Consider the following 22,722-nt stretch of genomic DNA (forward strand, 5'->3'; position numbering starts at 1 on the left):
GGTTGGCTGATCCCGTATAAAAATAATAATAATTAAAAAACCCACACCACACACGCCACACACCTGTATATCCTCCCACACACCTGTATATCACACCACACACCTGTATATCACTCCACACACTTGCATATCACTCCACACACCTGCATATCACACCACACACCTGTTTATCACACCACATACCTGTACACCACACAGGTAAGTCTAATCTATAATCTTCCCAATATTAATCACATTTCTGTGTTCACCTGTGCTTCTCTGTGCATGATTTTAATTTACCTGTTCATCACTTATCCATCTTATAAATCTCATATAATCTTGCTTACATGACTGTCATATAATTCTCCATTAACTTAACTGTTATAATTAATGTCCTATGATCATGTATATAGTCAGTTATAAGTGTTATAGAATTTCCTTTATTATGAGTTAACTATATAATATACATCTATATAAACTTAGCCTTTAAAACTTCTGTGTATATGGTGAGATAAAATACCACTTGATATATAAATCATAAAATGTGTATGTATATAAATTCTACTTTACTATTAAATGATATTAATTATGAAGAAACATCACCTTTAAATTGTTATAGGTAATACAAATGAAATATATATATATCTATATTTATAATGGAATATAACACATCTATAATTCTCTATAATTAAATGTTTTAGTGACGAATAGATTAATTAGAAGGAATTATATATATAGGAAGATTTTTTTTATTTTGCTGGACATTTTTGTTAGTTTTTGCTCCTCCTACTGATGAAAGAGAGAGAGAGAGAGAGAAAGAGAGAGACAGACAGACAGACACCCCTTAAAACAGCGAACAGACAGACAGACAGACAGACAGACAGACAGAAGAGGATTAAGCAGTAATTAGACGAGACTGGTGTGGCTATCAAGTGACCTTAACGTGAACTGAAGGTCTTGAAGAGGGTGAAAAGCCTATTACCCTAATGAAGACTCGAGACTATTTTATTGGCTAGTAGGAGGGAGGAGGAGGAGAAGAAGAGGAGGGAGGAGGAGGAGGAGGAGGAGGGAGGGAGGGAAGAGAGGAGGGAAGAAAGAGGAGGAGGAAGAGGAGGAGGAAAGAAGAGGAGGAGGAAGGAAAGGAAGAAGGGGAGAAAGAGGAGGAGGAAGGATGGAGAAAGAGGGGAGAAGAGAGGAGGGAGGAGGGAGGAGGAGGAGGGGAGAAGAAGAGGAGGGAGGAGGAGGAGGAGGAGAAGAAGAGGAGGGGAGGAGGAGGAGGAGGAGAAGAGGAGGAGGAAGAGGAGGAGGAAAGGAAGAAGGGGGAGAGGAAGAGGAAGGGGTTGGAGAAAGAGGGGGAAGAAGAAAAGAGGGAGAGAGGGAGGGAGAGGAGGTATAGAGAAATAGGGAAGGAGTAAGTTGGGAAAGAGGAGGACGAAGAATAAGAGAGGGAAAAGAAGAAAATAAGGAAAGAGGAAGGTATAAAAAGAAGAGGAGGAGAAGGAGAAGGTGTACAGGGGAGGGGAGAAGGAAGGAAAGGAGAGTAGAAAAGGAGGAGGAAAAAGGAAGTGTGCTCAACCCTCACTGATAAAGTCACAAGCTTAGGAGGAGGAGGAGATGGAAGAAGAAGAAGAAGAAGAAGAAAGAAGAAGAAGAAGAAGAAGAAGAAGAAGAAGCAGAAGAAAGGAGGGAAGAATAAGAAGAAGGAGAAGAATAAGAAGAAGAAGAAGAAGAAGAAGAAGAAGAAGAAGAAGAAGAAGAAAGAAGAAGAGACAAGAAGAAGAAGAAGGAAAAAAAGAAGAGAAAGAAGAGAAGAAGAAGAAGGAAAACAAAGCAGAAGAAGGAGAAGAATAAGAAGAAGGAGAAGAAAGAAGAAGAAGAAGAAGAAGAAGAGAGAAGAAAAGAAGAAGAAGAAGAAGAAGGAACAAGAGTATCACCCAAACAAAACACAAATGGGGCCCAAGTCATAACCTAACTACCTAATCATCTCGTTTACACAATTACGGTCCAGCTTAATGACGTAGACAGTATTAATGACCCTTATGACGTCCACCAAATGACCTAAATGACTCGTTAACTTCGTATAAACAGACAACCTATCCCAACCTAACCTAACCTAACCTAACCTAACCTAACCTAGCCTATCCCAACCTAACCTAACCAAACCTAACCTAACACGTAAATACTCCTATATATATAATTTATACCTGAGAAATAAATCTATAATCTAAACTATATTACATTAACTTCTATAATCTCTCGTATAGTAAGTTATAGAAATAAACTACATTAACCTATAGTGTATTATATATATTCCAAGTATTCCTATTATAGAGCAATATCTTATCTCCTATTTAAAAATCCATTCTTAATTACCTAGAGGCAATTATATCCTAATCACCTAATTAGCCGTAGTTAAATCATTTCCTGGTCTTTTATAGTAAACTGTAATGGTTATATCATATTCCTAATAATCCACCATGAAAGTATACATTCCTAATCCACCATGAAAGTATACATTCCTTATCCACCATGAAAGTATACATTCCTAATCTGTCACGTCAAAAGGTAACATCATAACCAAGTGTGTGATGTGCCATAAACAGCTCCTCTGATTCCTAACAATTCCCATTCGTATTCCTAACAATTCCAATTCGTATTCCTAACAATTCCCATTCGTATTCCTAACAATTCCCATTCGTATTCTAACAATTCCCATTCACATTCCTAACAATTCCACATTCGTATTCCTAACAATTCCATTCCATTCCTAACAATTCACATTCATATTCCTAACAATTCCCATTCCATTCCTAACAATTCACATTCGTATTCCTAACAATTCCGATTCATATTCTAACAATTCACATTGATATTCCTAACAATTCACATTGATATTCCTAACAATTCCCATTCCCATTCCTAACAATTCCCATTCGTATTCCTAACAATTCCCATTCACAATTCTAACAATTCCATTCATATTCCTAACAATTCCCATTCATATTCCTAACAATTCACATTGATATTCCTAACAATTCCCATTCATATTCCTAACAATTCCCATTCCCATTCCTAACAATTCCCATTCGACGCCTTCAGCAGAAACTCCAGAAGAGCGAGGAGGAAGACATCGCTGGTAACTACTTCAGCCCAAGAAACGAGCCAACGAGCTCTAGTGAGGTTCAGGATGACGGTAACTTAGTGGAGTCTTGTGTCTTTGTTCTCACCTGTTGATTGGGAAGAAGACGGGGTTCCTGTTTGTCTGTCTGTCTCTCTGTCTGTTTTATAGGTTCTGTGGCTACTGGGCCTAATCTCATAACCTAACCTGACCTGATTTATTTAAACCTACTCTGACCTAACCTAACCTAACCTAATCTGACCTGATTTATTTAAACCTACCTGACCTGACCTGACCCTAACCTAACCTACCTAACCTAACCTACCCAAATCTACCTAACTAACCTATCCAAACCTAACAATCTAGTCTAACCTAACCAACCAACCTGACCTGTCCCAATACAACCTAACCTAACCTAACCTAACTAACCTAACCTAACCTAACCCTCAACCTAACCTAACCTAACGCCGCCCCTAACCCAACTAACCTACCTAACCTAACCTAACCTAACCTGCCCTATCTAAACTTTAAAAAATGGGTTCATTTGATGAGGATTTCAACATGGTCAGGTTAGGTGGGGCCCAGTAGGATGTATGGGGCCCAGTAGGATGTATGGGGCCCAGTAGGATGTATGGGGCCTAGTAGGATGTATGGGGCCTATTCGACCTTTATCACTAACGCACGACTTTGGTGTTTGGCTGAGGGTGAGGGGGTGAGGGTTAGGGGTGAGGAGGAGGGGAGGAGGGGTTAGGGGGTAAGGAGAGGGGTGGGGGGGTGGGAGAATTAGGAGGGTGAGGGGAAGGGGAAGGGTACAGAGAAGGAAGTGAGGGGAGAAGAAAGGAAAGAAAGAATAGGAAGTGAGAGGAACGAGGGAGAGAGAGAGAGAGAGAGAGAGAGAGAGAGAGAGAGAGAGAGAGAGAGAGAGAGAGAGAGAGAGAGATTAGAATCACTGTATATATATCAATGTTAGATTTTCTTTTCTATACATATATATAACTTATAGCAATGTTTTTATACCTATATTATATATTTTGCACTGCACTTACTGTAACCCATATGAAGATAAGAGTAGGATTTGTCATAGCTTGTTAGGGAGAATCTGAATAGGGTAATTAAGACTGGATAAGGATAATGGTAGTAGTTTAGATTGGTTGTTATGGTTTGGATTGTAATGATGGTACGGTAGTTTAAGTAGCTCCAATGTGTTAAGTGTGAGGAGTGATGATGGATAGCGGGTAGACGAGGTAGACAGGTAGAGACAGACAGGTAGAGGTTGACAGACAGATATAGAGATGAATCAGCAGAAAAACAATCAGACAGACATTTCGACGTATTAGCAGTGACAGAGGCAAAGAGACAGAGAGACAGGAGACAGACAAGAAGACGGGCAGATAAACAGGCAGAAAGACGCAGAGAGACAGCGAGACAAGAGACACAGATAAACAGAGAGACAGAGACAAGACAGACAGACAGATGAACAGAGACAGAATGAACACACAGACAGATGAAGAGACAGAGAAACAGAGAGCAAGACACACAGATTAACAAAGACAGACAAGATGAACAGAGATAAACAGACAGATAAACAAAGAGACAGAGAGACAAGATAAACACACAGATAAACAAAAGACAGACAGACAGACAAGATGAACAGAGATACAGACAGATACAGACAGACATAGAGAGACAGACATTACCCTCCTCTTATACATAGACCAAGTGAGCTAAACGCCATCCTCCTCACCTCCCTCCCCAGGTAAGGCCACCACTAAGAAGAACAGCACCAGCAACAATGCTCTCAACATGAGCATGAGTCAGAGCATGTGGGGCAACACTCTCAATCTCAACTCCTCCTACAACAACTCCCCAGGATCTAGCTCCTACAACTCTTTCTTGGGGCTCGAACTCCTCCTCCTCCTCGAGTGGAGGAGGAGGGAGGTGGTGAGGCGGAGGGAGGAGGAGGAGGAGGAGGGAGAGGGAGGAGGAGGATCAGGAGGAGTCATAAGTAACGGTTGGTTAGGTAGGTGAAGCACCGTCGCTTGTTGTAGAGCTTCCCTCACTTCTCCCTCACTTCTCCCTCACTTCTCCCCTCACCTCCACGCTAACTCACTTCCTGGCAACATGTACAGCACAAGGGAGTCATTAATCCTGGATCACACTCAATCTAGGCTAATCTACTGTAACATCTATTTAATCCATCTAAATTATCCTACCTCTAACCTAACCTAACATGACCTATTCTAACCATTAACCAACATGTCCTATTCCTAACCTAATCTAACCTTACCTACCTCTAATATAATCTAACCTAACATGACCTATACCTAACCTAACCTAACCTAACGCGTTGTAGTGTGTTTATAAAAGGATGGTCTGGTTGACGGTTGTTCTATACAATAACAATGGAAGGAGCTCAATTGACCTATCGTCCTTAAAGGGTTAATTAAACTATCGTCCTTAAATACTCAATTAAACTATCGTCCTTAAAGACTCAATTAAACTATCGTCCTAAATAACATCTCGTCACTCATAAACTATCGTCCTTAAAGACTCAATTAAACTATCTGGAAGGACAGATTAAGTTGGTTTACTCAATGACTATTTATTTACGAACATTCATATTTATTGTTGTGTGTGTGTGTGTGTGTGTGTGTGTGTGTGTGTGTGTGTGTGTGTAGTTCATTTATTACTTTCTATCTTTAACAACTTTCTCAACGCACAAACTTCGTCCTTAATGACTCTTACCTTTGACCACTTTCTCACAGTAATTTTTCTCCCATAAAGCTAATATTTAACTTTAACTTAACCTCTTATATATAAACAACAACAAAATGCATTAAGAACACCATTTTTTATATATAAACGTTAACCAATAATTAAAGTACGTAATATAGGGTAAAGGATCTAAAGGTATTATAATTACAGGTGTGTACTAATGTGTATACCTGTTCATTAGGTGAAGAACATAATGGTTTACTGATTTACGTGGAGATCAGGTGAATGTTCGTATTACATCAGAAACATTGTCATCACTTGTATGGGAGACCTCGAACAGGAGAGGACAATGTTGATATAATACCATGCCATTACCACGGAACTCTGTAAATGATTGTGTATACTGTTTTGAGACACCCTGTACTGAAGTGCCTCATGTGGATACAAGATTAGAGTTATTGGATGATGTCTGGATGATTGGTCGAATCTTTAGTGAGTTTTGTCAAATAACTGTTGTTCACCTAACGTAATCCAACCCAAGAACATAACCTAACCCAATTTAACTTAACCTAATCTAATTTAATACCAAATAAATAACACATAATCTAACCAAATTTAATTTAATTTAACCAATTGTAACCCAACCCAACCAAAAACTAACCTCACTTAAACTAACCTAACAAACTGACCTAACAATCCATCTCGTTGGTCTGCTGTAGTCCAATCATTCCAATCTGTCGGTTAAATAGCGGCATCGGAGAGAAGAATACCCTTGACATTTAACCATGGCGGCTAGTCAAATAAACCACTGACCTGATAAACCACTGACCTGATAAACCACTGACCTGATAAGCCACTGACCTGATAAACCACGGAATTAATAACCCAACCTAACATACCCTACCCTAATAGGACAGGTGCCTATAAAACCATTGCCTATCAGGACTGGGGCTCGTTTGACCAGCGAGCCATTCAACCCCGTATAAACGACCCGTTTTCGTGCATAAATTAAAACCTCGATAAATTTAATATCACACAGTAAAAACATCGTAGTTTGGTCTACACTTTTAAACTCCATCCCATGTACAGATAAATGATGACCTTTTCCTTATCACACACACACACACACACACACAAACACACACACACACACACACACACACACACACACACACACACACACACACACAGGTGAAGCCTAGATAACGAGATCACCCCAGATACCCCTGAATACTTCCCAGATACCCTGAATACTTCCCAGATACTCCTGAATACTTCCCAGATACCCCTGAATATTTCCCAGATACCCTGAATACTTCCAGATACCCTGAATACTTCCCAGATACCCCTGAATACTTCCCCAGATACCCCTGAATACTTCCCAGATACCCCTGAATACCACCCCCAGATACCCCTGAATACCCCTAGATATCCTACCCATGCATTCTAAAGGGTTCCCCAAGATGACGGGACCACCCCAGATGCCCCAGGCCCCAATGAAGGGATCCTCTGTCCTCCAGGTAACGGGTTCTCCTCCATCTCTGAAATGTCCATGAGGAGACCGACTAGCTGGAGGCCCTACCCACTATAGGTCGACGAAGCAGAAAAAGAGTAAAGATGTTTTCAACAACTGGACCTAATATAGCAGGTAAGTGATGTTATATTAACTGGTGTATAGCAGGGTAAGTGATGTTATATTAACTGGTGTATAGCAGGGTAAGTGATGTTATATTAACTGTGTATAGCAGGGTAAGTGATGTTATATTAACTGGTATAGCAGGGTAAGTGATGTTATATTAACTGGTGTATAGCAGGGTAAGTGATGTTATATTAACTGTGTATAGCAGGTAAGTGATGTTATATTAACTGTGTATAGCAGGGAAGTGATGTTATATTAACTGGTATAGCAGGTAAGTGATGTTATATTAACTGGTGTATAGCAGGGTAAGTGATGTTATATTAACTGGTGTATAGCAGGGTAAGTGATGTTATATTAACTGTGTATAGCAGGTAAGTGATGTTATATTAACTGGTATAGCAGGGTAAGTGATGTTATATTAACTGGTGTATAGCAGGTAAGGATGTTATATTAACTGGTGTATAGCAGGGAAGTGATGTTATATTAACTGGTGTATAGTAAGTGATGTTATATTAACTGGTGTATAGCAGGGTAAGTGATGTTATATTAACTGTGTATAGCAGGGTAAGTGATGTTATATTAACTGTGTATAGCAGGGTAAGTGATGATATATTAACTGGTGTATACAGGGTAAGTGATGTTATATTAACTGGTGTATAGCAGGTAAGTGATGTTATATTAACTGGTGTATAGCAGGGTAAGTGATGTTATATTAACTGTGTATAGCAGGGTAAGTGATGTTATATTAACTGGTGTGCAGGGTAAGTGATGTTATATTAACTGGTGTATAGCGGGTAAGTGATGATATATTAACTGTATAGCAGGGTAAGATGATATATTAACTGTGTATAGAGGAAGTGATGATATATTAACTGTGTATACCAGGTAAGTGATGTTATATTAACTGTGTATAGCAGGGTAAGTGATGTTATATTAACTGTGTATAGCAGGTAAGTGATGTTATATTAACTGGTGTATAGCAGGGTAAGTGATGTTATATTAACTGGTGTATAGCAGGGTAAGTGATGTTATATTAACTGGTGTATAGCGGGGTAAGTGATGTTATATTAACTGGTGTATATGCAGGTAAGTGATGTTATATTAACTGGTGTATAGCAGGGTAAGTGATGTTATATTAACTGGTGTATAGCAGGGTAAGTGATGATATATTAACTGGTGTATAGCAGGGTAAGTGATGTTATATTAACTGGTGTATAGCAGGGTGTGATGTTATATTAACTGGTGTAAGCAGGGTAAGTGATGTTATATTAACTGGGTATAGCAGGGTAAGTGATGTTATATTAACTGGGTATAGCAGGGAAGGATGATATATTAACTGGTGTATAGCAGGGTAAGTGATGTTATTAACTGTGTATAGCAGGGTAAGTGATGTTATATTAACTGGTGTATAGCAGGGCAAGTGATGTTATATTAACTGGTGTTATGAGGGGGTATATACTGGTGTATAGCAGGGTAAGTGATGTTATATTAACTGTGTATAGCAGGGTAAGTGATGTTATATTAACTGGTGTATAGCAGGGTAAGTGATGATATATTAACTGGTGTATAGCAGGGTAAGTGATGTTATATTAACTGGTGTATAGCAGGGTATGATGTTATATTAAGAGGGAAGTGATGTTATATAACTGTATAGCAGGGTAAGTGATGATATATTAACTGTGTATAGCAGGGTAAGTGATGTTATATTAACTGGTGTATAGCAGGTATGATGATATATTAACTTGTATAGCAGGGTAAGTGATGATATATAAGGTGATAGAGGGTAGGATGTTATATTAACTGTGTATAGCAGGGTAAGTGATGATATATTAACTGTGTATGCAGGGTAAGTGATGAAACTGTGTATAGCAGGGTAAGTGATGATATTAACTGTGTGCAGGTAAGTGATGATATATTAACTGGTGTATAGCAGGGTGATGATATATTAACTGTGTATAGCAGGGTAAGTGTTATATTAACTGTATAGCAGGGTAAGTGATGATATATTAACTGTGTATAGCAGGGTAAGTGATGTTATATTAACTGGTGTATAGAGGGTATGTATTTGAAGTGATGTTATATTAACTGGTGTATAAGGGTAAGTGATGTTATATTAACTGGCAGGGTGGATGTATATTAACTGGTGTATAGCAGGGAAGTGATGATATATTAACTGGTGTATAGCAGGGTAAGATGTTATATTAACTGTGTATAGCAGGTAAGTGATGATATATTAACTGGTGTATAGCAGGGTAAGTGATGTTATATTAACTGTGATAGCAGGTAAGTGATGTTATATTAACTGTGTATAGCAGGGTAAGTGATGTTATATTAACTGGTTATAGGTGTTAATGGTGTCTGTGTGTTCCTCAGGCCAGGAGTATAACCTCGAGGGCACCATCTGTGATATATCGGCCCAGTTGGCACCGCCGAGCCATCTGGACACACCTCACGCCTTCTGTCAACCCGACCAGGAAGGAGACTTATGTATGTGACTATAAGGAAATATAGCAGTTATATATTAGTGAAGAGTTATGGATTGATGTAATGTGCCGGGAGAGAGGGTCACTCGTCATGTGGTGAAGGTCACAGTGTTATTGACCTAAGTTGACCTTGTATGGGTCATTATAGTGAAGAAACTCCGAAATATTGGTCAGTCAGGAGATTCTTTGTGTTTCTTTCAAGAGTGAGGTCATGATGCCAGCCCTGCCCTGGCCTCAGTGGTGGAGTGGAGGCCATGTAGGTTACGGAACCAAGGTTATGACTCGCCTTTCATATATTCGAGCACCGTAATGCAGAAATACCTTTCCACGTACTGAGGATTAACCCAAGACTCATAAGGTTTTCTGACTCGGGGCCCAAAGGCTTGGAAAACTTAAGGTGGGGAACTTAGGGCAGGGTATTCCCTTTGGCTGAAGCCCGCCGGTGGCTTCGGTCCGGTGAACTGGACTCTCGCTCACATATAGAAATATATTGATTTGATTTTCTATTAAGTGATGTCGATATTAATATGTAATGTATAGTATATAATTCTATCTCATGTAAGTGTCGAAGACTACAGTGCCTAAACCTCTTTCTTAAGGTGAACAAAATACAATACGATACAAGTTGTTACCTGACCAAGCCATCCAACTTAACAACGGTAGATAAGGTCATGTTTCTCCGCGCAGCCTTCATCAAGTGATTGAATATTTACTCCTGGATTACGAGGTCAAACATACATACATACATACATATACATACATACATACATACATACATACATACACAATTACAGGGACGTAAGAAAATGTGTACGTACTGATGGTCGCCTGGAAAACACACACACACACACACACACACACACACACACACACACACACACACACACACACACACACACACACACACACACACACACACACACACACACACACACACATTAATATTAACTCTTGATTTACTCCTGACAACTTTAATGAACATATTATTATCCTTGTATTTCTGAATCAAATCAAATTTATGAACTAAGAGTTTCCTGGATTTTATTGGCGGGAATGCGTCAAAACCACCAATCAAAACAAAGCTTCTCTCACATCAACAGTACAAACGTTTCTGTTACACTCCTGTTCGAAACTGTATCAAACCCGAACGAGACTTAGTAGGCTAACAAACAACTCGGAGACTCATTCCAGCAGTTCGAAGCCTCATGTGTGTATGTCGTAAGGGATGTCCATGATGTAAATATTGTCACCTTTTTTGTATGTCCAGAGTCTACCCTTATCAGAATCTCAGATTTTTACCTCTCAGAGTGTCAGATTTTACCTCTCGAGTCTCAGATTTAACCTCCGGAGTCTCAGATTTTACCTCTCGGAACCTCTGATTTAACCTCAGTCAGATTTAAGCTTTCAGTCTCAGATTTAACTCTGAGTCTCAGATTTAACCTCTCAGATATCAGATTTAACTTCTCGGAGTCCCAGATTTAACCTCTCGGAGTCTCATGTTTAACCTCTCAGTTTCATATTTAACCTCAGTCAGATTTAATGTCAGTTTCATATTTAACTCTCAGAGTCTCAGATTTAATCCTCTAGATTTAGTTTTAAATCATCTTGTCCACTAACCCTTCAATTGATGATAAAATTACCACTGTGATAATCTGAAGTATATGCCCTAAGTCTCTCATATATTTCTGATCTTATTCTTAGTATATTTATGTAAGTTATCCATTTTATTATTATTTTTTATCTCGTAAATGTTGTGGTTAGGAGCCAGTGAAAATACAGGTGGTTCATAATATCTGTTTGTGTATGATGGAGTTCACACCGACGTTATCAATTTCTAAGAGAGGAATACAGTGTGAGTCAGGATTAGTGTATGTTGTATTTTGAAATAATAAATATTTATAAATTTATTGTAAAACTTATCTTGTATGAGTATCTTAGATTAAGACTTATACACCCTGTATACAGTGAGTGTTCGGTTAACGTATAATATTATGTCCGGTTAATGTACAGGAACGCATCATGTAAACGTTAAGCGGACACTGACGGTACATGACAATAGTAGCAGATATCAGGACAGATGATCAAGGATCTAAATCCTGACTCGTAATCTAACCTAACCCAACCTAGCCTAATCTCACTTCCTAACCTAATCTAAACTAAGCTCTCCTACACTTAATCTAACCTAACGTAACGAACGTAACCTAACCTAACCCTATTTACCTTCAACCTAACCTAACCCTATCTACCAACCTAACCTAACCCTATCTACCCTCAACTTAACCCAACCCTATCTACCCTCAACCTAACCTAACCCTATCTACCTCAACCTAACCTAACCCTATCTACCAACCTAACCTAACCCTATCTACCCTCAACCTAACCTAACCTAACCCTATCTACCCAACCCAACCTAACCCATCTACCCAACCTAACTCTCTAACCTAACCAACTTCCCCCAACCTAACCAACCTAACCTATCTCCAACCTACCTAACCCTACCGAACCTAACCTAACCCTATACCCGAACCTAACCTAACCTAACCCATTTACCCTCAACCTAACCTAACCAACCATCTACTCAACCCAACCTAACCTAACCCTATCTACCCTCAACCTAACCTAACCCTATCTACCCTCAACCTAACCTAACCTAACCCCATTCTACCAAACCAACCTAACCTAACCTATCTACCAACCTAACCTAACCCTATCTACCCTCAAACTAACCTAACCTAACCCTATCTACCCTAACCTAATCCTATCTACCCTCAACTAATCCAACCTAACCCACTAACTCACTTAACCAGCGTTCAGGTCAGAATACCGGGTCATGGCGTTAGTGTGTCACAATGTTGTCACCAATAATAATATCAGGTAGCTAGTGTGACCTCTCATGTACACACACACACACACACACACACACACACACACACACACATATTGTACATACTAATTATTTATCTATGGTGTGACGTCAGAGATTATCACTTTATAAATAAAAGTCTATGTTTAAATTGTGTGTGTTTTATTCTACCTAATTAATGTGTTTAGTGTTATATTGGTGATTAACATGGTAGTTCCCACCTTTACCTGTGTTAATACCTGTTGTGTTATATTGGGTGATTAACATGTTAGTTCCCACCTTTACCTGTGCGTGGTGTTAATACCTGTTGTGTTATATTGGTGATTAACATGGTAGTTCCCTGTGCGTGGTGTTAATACCTGTTGTGTTATATTGGGTGATTAACATGGTAGTTCCCACCTTTACCTGTGCATGGTGTTAATACCTGTTGTGTTATATTGGGTGATTAACATAGTTCCCTTTTACCTGTGCGGTGTTAATACCTGTTGTGTTATATTGGTGATTAACATGGTAGTTCCCACCTTTACCTGTGCGTGGTGTTAATACCTGTTGTGTTATATTGGGTGATTAACATGTTAGTTCCCACCTTTACCTGTGCGTGGTGTTAATACCTGTTGTGTTATATTGGGTGATTAACATGGTAGTTCCACCTTTACCCGTGGTGTTAATACCTGTTGTGTTATATTGGGTGATTAACATGTTAGTTCCCACCTTTACCTGTGCGTGGTGTTAATACCTGTTGTGTTATATTGGTGATTATGTTGGTTCCACCTTTACCTGTGCATGGTGTTAATACCTGTTGTGTTATATTGGGTGATTAACATGGTAGTTCCCACCTTTACCTGTGCGTGGTGTTAATACTGTTGTGTTATATTGGGTGATTAACATGTTAGTTACCTTTACCTGTGCATGGTGTTAATACCTGTTGTGTTATATTGGTGATTAACATGTTAGTTCCACCTTTACCTGTGCATGGTGTTAATACCTGTTGTGTTATATTGGGTGATTAACATGTTAGTTCCACCTTTACCTGTGCGTGGTGTTAATACCTGTTGTGTTATATTGGGTGATTAACATGTTAGTTCCTACCTTTACCTGTGCATGGTGTTAATACCTGTTGTGTTATATTGGGTGATTAACATGGTAGTTCCCACCTTTACCTGTGTAATTGTGCTTAATTATCTACACCTGTTACATTATATTGAATGATTAACATGATAGCAAGCACCATCCATCCACCCATCCATCATCCACCCACCCACCCACCGACAGCCACCCACCCACCCACCCATCACCCACCCACCCATCCATCAATCACCCAACCACCCACTCATCCAATCATCCAACCACCCAGTAGAGCAATACGTGACCTGCAGAGAGACTGCCTCCTGTTTAGAGTCAAAATTCCCAGATGTTCAACTTTGTCTTGACGCAATTTACCTTTATCTTCGTTCTCTTTCATCACACAAGAGGCGCGAGGGCATTGGTGGCATATACGTAACGTGAACGATAACAGCGGTGACGATAATAGCGGAACGATAACATGATGTGAACGATAACATGACGTGAACGATAACTTGTGACGTGAATGATAACTGTGAACGATAACTTGTAGTAAAGATAACTTGTGAACGATAACTGTGATGTGAACGATAACTTGTGACGTGTACGATAACTTGATGTGAACGATAACTTGACGTGAACGATAACTGTGATGTGAACGATAACGTGACGTGAACGATAACTTGACTCAGATGCATAAGGTATTGAGATGATAAGCTCAGAAGGTATTAACAGATAGATAGATAGATAGATAGATAGATAGATAGATAGATGAATGTCATACAAGTTTTCATTGATATAACATTGTTAGATACGTACACAGGACGGGAATAATATTACACAAGACTGATACGTACACAAGACAGGAATACGTACACAAGACTGATACATACAGACAGGAATACGTACACAAGATTGATACATACACAATACAGGAATACGTACACAAAACAGATACGTACACAGGATTTAGACCAAGGACAGATACGTACACAAGACTGATACGTACACAGACAGGAATACGTACACAAGACTGATACGTACACAGGATTTAGACCAAGGACAGATACGTACACAAGACTGATGCACAACAAAGACACGTACAGAGGATTTAGACACAAAAGCAAAGTACGTACACAAGATTTAAACCAAGGACAAGTACCATACGTTAAATCCAGCAGAGATCTACTAATGCATCGATCGGAAACATTATGCGTCGAGGAGATGTTGAAGGAACGGCGTTAAGACTTCCATATTGAAGTTCTTGGAAAAAGTCAAATACATGTGTTATAATCTTTATTCTCTCTCTCTCTCTCTCTCTTTCTGTTCTCTCTCTCTTTTCTTTCTTTTCTGTTCTCTTTCTCTTTCTTTCGCTCTCTCTCTCTCTTTGATTCTTTGTCTGTCTGTCTCTCTGTCTGTCTGTCTGTCTTTGTCTCTCTCTCTCTCTCTCTCTCTCTCTCTCTCTCTCTCTCTCTCTTCTCTCTCTCTCTCTCTCTTTTCTTTCTTTTCTGCTCTCTTTCTCTTTCTTTCTGCTCTCTCTCTTCTCTCTCTCTCTCTCTCTCTCTCTCTCTCTCTCTCTCTTCCTCTCTCTCTCTCTCTCTCTCTTTCTTATTTAATCTGTATATCTAAAAAGGTGTATAGATATAAGGAGTACAGTAGGGAATGGTATGAGGTTAGATTAGGTTAGGTTTAGGTTAGATTGGGTTAGGTTAGGTTTTGGGTTAGGTTAGGTTAGGTTGGAGTTAGGTTTGGGTGAATTAGGTTGGGTTAGGATTAGGTGGTTGAGTTTAGGTTAGGTTAGGTTAGATTGGGTTAGGTTTAGGTTAGGTTAGGTTAGGTTTAGGTTAAGGTTAGATTAGTTAGGTTTAGATAGGTTAGGTTTAGGTTAGGTTGGTTTAGGTTAGGTTAGGGTTAGGTTAGGTTTAGGTTTGGTTAAGTTAATGTTTAGACTATGTAAAATTCTGCCATTACCATACATTATACATACAATACAACATACACAACATACATAAAACACAACACACATACAGGGGGAGGTTACAAACATACACAGTGTTTAATACTGATAGTACTGCCTATCATGTGTCAGGCATTTCTGGCCCACCCTGTATACATCTGCCCCCCACACCTGTTCTGGCTATAATACCTCCTACACCTGTTCTGGCTATAATACTCACTACACCTGTTCTGGCTATAATACCTCACTACACCTGTTCTGGCTATAATACCTTACTACACCTGTTCTGGCTATAATACTCACTACACCTGTTCTGGCTATATACCTCACTACCTTCGGCTATCCTACACCTGTTCTGGCTGTAATACCTCACTACACCTGTTCTGGCTGTAATACCTCACTACACCTGTTCTGGCTATAATACCTCACTACTGTTCTACCTGTTCTACTACACCTGTTCTGGCTATAATACCTCACACCTGTTCTGGCTATAATACCTCCACTACACCTGTTCTGGCTATGTACACTCACTACACCTGTTCTGGCTGTAATACCTCACTACACCTGTTCTGCTATAATACCTCACTACACCTGTTCTGGCTATAATACCTCACTACACCTGTTCTGGCTATACCTACTACACCTGTTCTGGCTGTAATACCTCACTACACCTGTTCTGGCTATAATACCTCACTACACCCTGTTCTGGCTATAATACCTCACTACACCTGTTCTGGCTATAATACCTCTACACCTGTTCTGGCTATAATACCTCACTACACCTGTTCTGGCTAATACCTCACTACACCTGTTCTGCTATAATACCTCACTACCTGTTCTGGCTATAATACCTCACTACACCTGTTCTGGCTATAATACCTCCTCACCTGTTCTGGCTATAATACCTCACTACACCTGTTCTGGCTATAATACCTCCCACACCTGTTCTGGCTATAATACCTCACTACACCTGTTCTGGCTATAATACTCACAACATAACTAACTAAAAGGTCGTGATGAATAAGTAAATAATAAATAATGGCGAAAACACACACACACACACACACACACACACACACACACACACACACACACACACACACACACACACACACACACACACACACACACACACACACACACATATGTTCTTGGTCGGTAACTAAGTACAGACACAACAACAACAACAACAACACCAAACAACAACAAAAACAACAATATCAATACCCACACAACCACCACACCACCACCACCACCACCACCAACAAACAACAACAACAACAACAACAACGTGACCTGCCTCCCACACCTGTACATTCTGGGGGTCAAAAGGTCAAAGTTCACAGCTCTTGTCAAACACACACCCACCCTCCTAAGCGTGGGTTGTCTCCTCTCCTAGTCAAGTCATCATGTTTATTCCCTGGCATCAGTTAATGAACAAACAAAAAGTTAGTAAGGAAAGTCTTGTGTCAGTCAGTGTGAGGGTGAGGTAGTGTGAGGTAGTGTGAGTGTGAGGTGATGGTGGTGAGTGTGAGGTGAGGTGAGGTGAGGGGAGGGGAGTGTGTGAGTGAGTGTGGTGAGGTGTGGTGATGGGTGAGGTGTGAGGTGAGTGTGGGGTGAGGTTGGGTGTGTGGTGAGGGGTGGTGTGGGGTGGTGTGGGGGTGAGGTGAGGGCGGGGGTGGTGTGGGGTTGGGTGTGTGAGGGTGAGGTGAGGTGAGGTGTGAGGTGTGAGGTGAGGTGTGAGGTGAGGGTTAGTGTGTGAGGTGAGGTGGTGTGAGTGTGGTGTGAGGGTGAGTGTGAGGGTGAGGTGTGGGGGTGGTGTGAGAGGTGTCAGGGGTGAGGTGGGGTGTAGGGTGAGGTGTGGGGTGTGGGGTGAGGTGTGAGTGTGAGGTGTGAGGGGTGAGGTGTGAGGTGAGGTGTGAGGGGGTGAGGTGTGAGATGTGAGTGTGGGGGTGAGGTGTGAGGGTGAGGGGTGAGGTTAGGTTAGGTAAAGTGTCGGGGAGTGAAGTAAACTCGTCATAGTTTTATAATTCTGGTAAATCAAAAATGTTTCTCGAGGGCATAAGGTGAAGGGTCACACCACCTTCTCGTGACCTGGTGTGGAGGACCTGGTATAGTGGACCTGGTACAGTGGACCTGGTGTAGGGACCTGGTACAGTGGACCTGGTATAGTGAACCTGGTATAGTGGACCTGGTATAGCGGACCTGGTATAGTGGACCTGGTATAGAGGACCTGGTACAGCGGACCTGATATAGAGAACCTGGTATAGCGGACCTGATATAGAGGACCTGGTATAGTGGACCTGGTATGCGAACCTGGTATAGTGGACCTGGTATAGCGGACCTGGTATAGTGGACCTGATATAGAGGACCTGGTATAGTGGACCTGGTATAGCGGACCTGGTATAGTGGACCTGGTATAGCGGACCTGGTATAGTGGACCTGATATAGAGGACCTGGTATAGTGGACCTGGTATAGTGGACCTGGTATAGTGGACCTGGTATAGTGGACCTGGTATAGTGGACCTGGTATAGCGAACCTGGTATAGCGGACTGGTATAGTGGACCTGGTATAGTGGACCTGATGTAGCGGACCCGATAGTGGACCTGGTATAGTGGATCTGATGTAGCGGGACCCGATACAGTGGACCTGGTATAGTGGACCTGATAGCGGACCTGGTATAGTGGATCTGATATAGAGTACTGGTATAAGATATACAAAATACCTCTCCTATAACACCTGAGATTAATTTCCATCAAAACTTCGAAAAAAATAAGAAATAAATAAATAAATAAATAAAAATAGGTAAGAAATTTTCCCAAAATGAAAAAAAAAAAAATTCTCATTTTCTTTTACATTTCCATCACTTTCATTGCTTCCTCTTCTTCTTCTTCTCCTTACCCCTCTTCTCACTTTGTTCTCCCAATTCCTCGTACGTCCTCCTCTTTCTCTCCTTAAACTTTGAGTAATTTTCCTCCAGCTGAGAGAAGAGAGAGAGGGAGAGAGAGACATTCTTTTAGGTGAGATACGTAGTTGTGAGACGCGTTTCCTGGAGACGGGGGGAGGAGGTGAGGGTATGGAAGAGAAAAATCTGAGATATTGGTTTTATATTCTCTCTATATTATCTGAAAGTTCTTCATCTCTTCTCTCCTCATCTCTATCGTTATCTGTCTGTCTCTTTTGTTTACTTTCTAAATACAGGTCCCCAGACAATATCTTCTTTCTCTCTCATTTCTCCTATCTCTCTCTCTCTATCTCCCCAACCATGCAATCTTTTTTCCTCAGATTCAGGGAGCAAAGGAGTGGAGAGTAGCCTATGCAGTCTCAATCCTGCCTCCTCTCTCTCATGTCCTGGCCTCACCCCTCACACTATCCTCACCCCCCCACTATCCTCACCCCTCACCCTCACTCAGCTTCCACCTTCACTATCCTCACCTCACCATCCTCACTCCTTCCACCTCCTCACTACCATCACCCTTCACTATCCCACCCCTCACCATCCTCACCTTCACCTCCTCACTACCATCACCCTTCACTATCCTCACCCCTCACTATCCTCACTCCTTCACCTCCTCACTACCATCACCCCTCTCACTATCCCTCACCCCTTCACTTCCAACTGGCCTCACCTCACCACCATCACCTTCACTATCCTCACCCCCCTCACCATCCTCGGCTCCCTTCCACCACTGCCACCATCACCTTCACCATCCTCACCTCACCATCCTCATCACCACCTCACCTCACTAGCTTCACCCTCGACCATCCTCACCACCATCCTCACCTCACCTCCTCACCACCATCGATTGAGTCCTCACCCTCACTATCCTCACTCCGTCCCAACATCACCTCACCATCCTCACCTCACTATCCTCACTCCCCTCACCTCCTCACTAGCTTCACCCCCCAAATTACCTTCACATATCTTAGGCTTCCCCTTTTCCCTTCACTCACATTAACCTAACCTAACTTAACCTAACCTAGCTTAATCTAACCTAAGCTAATCTAATCTAACCTTACCAAACTCGAGGTGAAATAAACCCCCAGCCCTCACACTAGCCCCTCAGCCCTTACTCTAGCCTTTCCAGTCATCCCTCTAGCCGCCAGCCCTCCCTTCAACTCCCAACCACTCCCCGTACGCCACCAGCTGTCACTCCAGCTCCCCAGCCCTCATTATAGCTTCTTCAGCCCTCATTCCAGCCTCAGTCCCTCCTCCAGCCTCAGTCCCTCCTCCAGCCTCAGTCCCTCCTCCAGCCTCAGTCCCTCCTCCAGCCTCAGTCCCTCACTCCAGCCCCCATCCCTCACACCAACCCCTCGCCTCCATACCAACCCCCTAGCCCCAACACCAGCCCCTAGCCTCAGACACCAGCCCCAAGCCCCACCACCAGCCTCTGCCCCAACACCAGCCCTGGGGTCCTGGGGGTGGCTGTAAGAACGTGACCAGGTAGATCAGGGGATGCCTCTTAAAGGATCTGGTACAAAAGGCGGAGAGAGAGAGGAGAGGAGAGAGAGAGAGAGAGAGAGAGAGAGAGAGAGAGAGAGAGAGAGAGAGAGAGAGAGAGAGAGAGAGAGAGACTAATCTAAACTGGTTATACTGCATTTAGTTCAATTTGTAATTATAATATGTAATTACATTCGCAAATTTGTAACTATACGGTAAATTGTAACCATCAGTAAATGTAACTGAAATTGAATATGTAATTAGTCTTTTTTTTACTGTAATTGTAATCTATACAGGTGTTTCATAACTGTATTTACACCCTCTCTCTCTCTCTCTCTCTCTGGTAGTGATGGAATACTAATATGTATGTATGTATGTATGTATGAATTTATGTACTGTATGTATGCATGTATGTATGTAAGTATGTATGTATGTATGTAAGTATGTATGTATGTATGTATGTATGTATGTATGTATGTATGTATGTATGTATGTATGTATGTACTGTATGTATGTACTATATGTATGTATGCATGTATGTATGCATGTATGTATGTATGTATGTATGTATGTATGTATGTATGTATGTATGTATGTATGTATGTATGTATGTATGTATGTATGTATGTATATGTATGTATGTATGTATGCATGTATGTATGTATGTATGTATGTATGTATGTATGTATGCATATGTATGTATGTATGTATATGTACTATATGTATGTATGTATGTATGTATGTATGTATGTATGTATGTTATGTATGTATGTATGTATGTATGTGAATAAGTTCTATTACACACCTGGACGACCTGATCAGAAAATAGTATAAGCTCAGGTCTGCCGGAGGAAGATGAGGAATTACCGAGAAGTGTCATGTTGTGTGGACGTGAACATGGCCGGTTAAAGAGGATGATATATACAGCCTTGAGTGAGAGGGATGTGTTATGATGGTGAGAGGGATGTGTTATGTTGGTGAGGGATGTGTTATGTTGGTGAGAGGATGTGTTTGTTGGTGAGAGGGATGTGTTTGAGTTATGTTGAGAGAGGGATGTGTTATGTTGGTGAGAGGGATGTGTTATGTTGGTGAGAGGATGTGTTATGTTGGTGAGAGGGGATTGTTGGTGAGAGGGATGTGTTATGTTGGAGAGGGATGTGTTGTTGGAGGGATGTGTTGTTGGTGAGAGGGATGTGTTATGTTGGTGAGAGGGATGTGTTGTTGGTGAGAGGGATGTGTTATGTTGGTGAGAGGGATGTGTTATGTTGGTGAGAGGGATGTGTTATGTTGGTGAGGGGATGTGTTATGTTGTGAGAGGATGTGTTATGTTGGTGAGAGGGATGTGTTGGTGGAGAGGGATGTGTTATGTTGGTGAGAGGGATGTGTTATGTTGGTGAGAGGGATGTGTTATGTTGGTGAGAGGGATGTGTTATGTTGGTGAGAGGGATGTGTTGTGGGTGAGAAGGATGTGTTGTGTTGGTGAGAGGGATGTGTTATGTTGGTGAGAGGATGTGTTATGTTGGTGAGAGGATGTTATGTTGGTGAGAGGGATGTGTTATGTTGGTGAGAGGGATGTGTGTGTTGGTGAGAGGATGTTTGGTTGGTGAGAGGGATGTGCTATGTTGGTGAGAGGGATGTGTTATGTTGTGAGAGGGATGTGTTATGTTGGTGAGAGGGATGTGTTATGTTGGCGAGAGAGATGTGTTATGTTGGTGAGAGGGATGTTGTGTTGGTGAGAGGGATGTGCTATGTTGGTGAGGGATGTGTTATGTTGGAGGATGTGTTATGTTGGTGAGAGGATGATGTTGGTGAGAGGGATGTTGTGTTGGTGAGAGGGATGTGCTATGTTGGTGAGAGGGATGTTATGTTGGTGAGAGGGATGTCTTATGTTGGTGAGAAGGATGTGTTATGTTGGTGAGAGGGATGTGTTATGTTGGTGAGAGGGATGTTGTGTTGGTGAGAGGGATAGTGTGGAGGATGTTATGTTGTGAGAGGATGTTATGTTGTGGAGGGATGTTGTGTTGGTGAGAGGGATGTGCTGTGTTGGTGAGAAGGATGTGTTATGTTGGTGAGGGATGTGTTAGTGGAGGGATGTTGTGTTGGTGAGAGGGATGCTATGTTGGTGAGAAGGATGTGTTATGTTGGTGAGAGGGATGTGTTATGTTGGTGAGAGGGATGTTATGTTGGTGAGAGATGTGTATGGAGAGGATGTTTGATGGCGAGAGGATGTGTTATGTTGGTGAGGATGTTAGTGGGAGGGATGTTGTGTTGGTGAGAGGGATGTGTTATGATGGTGAGAGGGATGTGTTATGATGGTGAGAGGGATGTGATATGTTCGTGAGAGGGATGTGTTATGGGTGAGGGATGTGTTGTGTTGGTGAGAGGGATGTGTTGTGAGGGTGGGAGAGGGATGTGTTATGATGGTGAGAGGGATGTTATGTTGGTGAGAGGGATGTGTTGTGTG

At 41.4% G+C, this 22,722-nt stretch overlaps 1 long non-coding RNA gene across 1 annotated transcript; it reads left to right on the forward strand.

Moving 5' to 3' along the window:
* Window positions 1-7,465: 7,465 nt before the first annotated feature.
* Window positions 7,466-8,526, forward strand: LOC121866078. The gene is made up of 3 exons (XR_006088882.1): window positions 7,466-7,659; window positions 7,982-8,181; window positions 8,402-8,526. It is a non-coding gene; the product is annotated as an uncharacterized LOC121866078 (long non-coding RNA).
* Window positions 8,527-22,722: the final 14,196 nt, after the last annotated feature.

Source organism: Homarus americanus, unplaced genomic scaffold (genome assembly GCF_018991925.1).
Source record: "Homarus americanus isolate GMGI-L3 unplaced genomic scaffold, GMGI_Hamer_2.0 scaffold163, whole genome shotgun sequence".
In the NCBI taxonomy this organism is placed as follows: Eukaryota; Metazoa; Arthropoda; class Malacostraca; order Decapoda; family Nephropidae; genus Homarus; species Homarus americanus.